The sequence below is a fragment of the Tenrec ecaudatus genome, chromosome 12 (genome assembly GCF_050624435.1).
Source record: "Tenrec ecaudatus isolate mTenEca1 chromosome 12, mTenEca1.hap1, whole genome shotgun sequence".
Classification (NCBI taxonomy): Eukaryota; Metazoa; Chordata; class Mammalia; order Afrosoricida; family Tenrecidae; genus Tenrec; species Tenrec ecaudatus.
Genome location: NC_134541.1, coordinates 97,555,071 through 97,558,986, shown reverse-complemented (window position 1 = coordinate 97,558,986; position 3,916 = coordinate 97,555,071).

Sequence of the window (3,916 nt, the reverse complement as noted above, 5' to 3'; positions counted from 1 at the left end):
TTCCACGTGGACTTGTCGTAGCTCTGGGAAAAGCTTAAACAGCCTTGACAAGAGTGACGCCATTTTGAGCTGACAGACGCCATCATGAACTGTAAATGAACCAGGCATGAACTGTAAATAAACTAGCTGATATTGGGGAGACAGCCTGTGCTGACAAGCACAACGGACTGTACCGAAGGAAATGGATGTTCAGAAGGCTTGGAAGAACTAAGAGCAGTTATTGTTCAACTAAGAATGGCTAACCGCAATATCCTGCTTCTGTCCTCTGCTTGCTTGCATACCTGCGTGTTGCAAATGCTGTAGCCCACTGTGGGTTCCCAGAAAGAAAACCACCCAGACTGTGGACAAGTTCAAAAGAAACAGTTTTATTCCCTGCGCAGGGACCGTCAGAGGGGAGACTGAGCAGTGAGTGGCCTGTCTCATTTTCCAAAGGTGTTGATCCTTTTGCAACGTGCAGGTGGGCAAGCAAGCAAGCCATTCTTAGTTGGGTTGTTTTCTTTCTGGGAAAGGACAGTGGGCTACGACAGACAGACTTAGCTGATACTTCTCTTAGATGGTTACTTGTTTGAAAACAAGCTTGAAGATTCCAGCTAGTCTTTCTGATAGCTGGGCACTGTGGAGGGCTCGGATCAAAGAGACCACTACCATGTCCGGTTAGAATTGCTGAAGTCTATTTTTAATATCGGGGCTGCCTGGGCTGCAGCGGAAACAGTCAAAGGGAACCTTTCTCCCGATTTTCTTTGTATCACGCAGGGAGGGTAGAATACACAAAGCGGAAGATAAGGCAACTTACAACACAGCTATGACTAAGCAGTATTGACAGAAGTAAAACAAAAGTATATTTAGGTGAAGTTTCGGCGCCTTGGTTTATGATCCCATTCACGGATTTGTCTCTAGCTTGCCCTCCTAGCGGGGAAGGAAACGGGACACACCTGTCCCTGAGTGAAAGACTTACTGCACCCCTTGATAAGGGGAGAGGGGTAGTCAAAACAAGAATTGTTTTAAGGGCACTTACAAACCTGCATTCTATTATTCAGGTTTAACAGATGACCTCAGGCCAGGCCTGAGGCCCGTCAGAGGGGGCAGGGAAAATGCCGAGGGAAGAGTGTTCTGGAAACAGTTTGGCTTTAATGTGGTCACGTGAACTTGTCTCGTTCAAACACCATCTAGGTTTTTCATCACACTTTGCTCTAGCACCCATATCTTCGGGGGTCTCTTCATGAGGGCAAGAATCAAGCAGAGCCATGCCATAAAAACGAATTTCCCCTAGATTGGGGTTAGCTAAGTGCAAGCCCCAAATCCATTCATACAGAAACATGCCAGGCGGAAACAGGAGTTAGCAGGGCAGGCGGGACAAGGAGATAGAGCTGGTGAAATGCTTCAAGGACACTATGAGAGGCCAGACCCCCCCAGACCCTCCCCCCCCCAACCTAGACCCACCTTCAGTGGCCTTCAGGCCCAGGTGCAAAAGACCAACCTTTACAGATAACTTTGAACACTATTGCTTAGCTCCGGACTTGCAGACAACAAAGCTACAGTGGAAAATTCCCCAGCTCCTCCTAGACCTGCACTGTAAAACTCCTCACCTCCACCCTGGGCCCACCATTTCTCTCACTCTGATTTAGGGGTCTGTGAATTTTGCCCGGGAGCTCTGAAATAAACCTCTGAAACAACTGTTTTCTACCTTTGCCTTCTTCCTTCCTTCCTTCCTTCCTTCCTTCCTTCCTTCCTTCCTTCCTTCCTTCCTTCCTTCTCTCTCTCTCTCTCTCTCTCTCTCTCTCTCTCTCTCTCTCTCTCTCTCTCTCTCTCTCTCTCTCTCTCTCTCTTTCTTTCTTTCCATTGCCAAATCAACCTCAAAGTTTATCTATGTCTCTGGTTAACTTTAGATATCTTAGTCATTTTATGTTAAAGAAAATTATTAATCACGCCCCCCCCCGCGGGGGGCACTTCCACTACCATCAAGTCAATGCTGACTCATAGTGACCCCATGGGAGAGAGGAGAAAACCTCATCCTTCTTATCTTCCAATAATACTCATTCACAACCGCAGAGCCACATCTACCAGATCAATTTATGTCATCATGAATCAAGGAAGGCATTAGCATAGCAAGCATATGGTAGTTCCAGGTCACCATTCCTTGGGCAGGCACCTTCAAAGGAAGAGATTTGAACTAAAATTCAATGCCAGCTGGTTGGTTCTGGGTCCTGGTCATCCTGCGAGCCGTCACCTGCGAATCCTCCTCCTCTTGAGTTTCTATTCACAGGCTACAGGTGAGTTTGAGGTAAAGCTCAGTTCACTTAGTGGGGTTTCCACGTCTAGTATGGCCTTTGAAGGATGGGGACCTAGAATGAACAGTCTAAAGTCCCAGTAATCTCTAGCTCATGGACTTGGTCACCAAGGGCTACATAGAAACCAGGTCACAAGTGTCCGAATAGGTTCTACATAAAAGGATTGTTAGGGGTTTCCCTCCCCCTTGGGAAGTTATTCCTCCTCATTTTCCATCAGTATAGATGCAATTGTCTTCTCTGAACCATGTATGTCCCTTTCCAACCCCCAGACCCCCCTCCTCACTTGAATGTCCAGGAAGGTTTCCTTATCACTCAGGTGGGATGTCTGTTGCATTGGGGTGACCGTAGCACAATTCTGTATGGCAGCCACTGAACAATCTTCTCCCTCTCCCCAGATCTTGTAAAATGACCCCAGCTGAAGTGAGGTCTCTCTGTTGAAGTGGTTTTTAATATGTACATTTAATGGGTGATAGTATGGCCTAGTGGTTTAAGGCCCTGGATTAAGATGTACATTTAGAGGGGGTGATACATTTCATGGAGACTAGGCAAACTTTCTACCTTGTTGCTTAGGCAACTGCATTAGAAGATCCCACGAACTTTTTGAAGATCCTTGTATATATTTGAGTCTGTATGTTTGAGGCCATACGCATGTCATCGTTGCACATATAAGGTATATATTAGGATTTTTTCAGTAAATTAACAAATTTCTACATAAAATATAATTTTTAATGAATTAAGCTCAAAGCTTGAGATCTATTTTTTTTTATTTTAACAATTTATTGGGGCTCTTACAATTCTTTTCACAGTTCATACATATACATACATCAATTGTATAAAGCACATCTGTACAGTCTTTGCCCTAATCATTTTTTCTCTTTTCTTCTTTTACATTTTATTAGGGACTCAAACAACTCTTACCACAATCCATACATATACATACATCAATTGTATAAAGCACATCCATACATTCCCTGCCCCAATCATTCTCAAGGCATTTGCTCTCCACTTAAGCCCCTTGCATCAGGTCCTCTTTCCCCCCCCCTTCCCTCCCCATTCCCCCCTCCCTCATATACCCTTGGTAATTTATACCTCGTTATTTTGTCATATCTTGTCCTATCCGGAGTCTCCCTTCCCCCCTTCTCTGCTGTCCCTCTCCCAGGGAAGAGGTCACATGTGGATCCTTGTAATCAGTTCCCCCTAGAGATCTATTTTCTTAGTTTACAGCGATTCACTTTTATGACGCAGGTATACAATTCTACACAGCACAGCAGGTTTCCAATTTCAAGATCGCTTGGCCCAAGTCACATAGCAGGCGTAACCGGCAGAGTGGAGCATGTAAGGGTGGCAGTCACACTCCAGAGCTCACACTGAGGGCTTGCTTGGCAGCTGAAGGAACTGGGATCGAGCACTAAGAAAAAAAAGCTTTTGCGGTAGTGCAGTCGTGCCCGCTGCAAACCTCAGAAGGCTAATCCCAAGTGCATTTCTCAGCGCCTTCAGCAACCGCCTCCAGCTGCGCTTCTTCGCAGCGGGACTACATTTCCCACAAGGCCTTTCGAGCCCGCCCTAGGGTTCCTCCGCTTCCCGCAACCTGGACGCTCCGTCCGGACTCCAGTTCCCGGCAGCGCGCG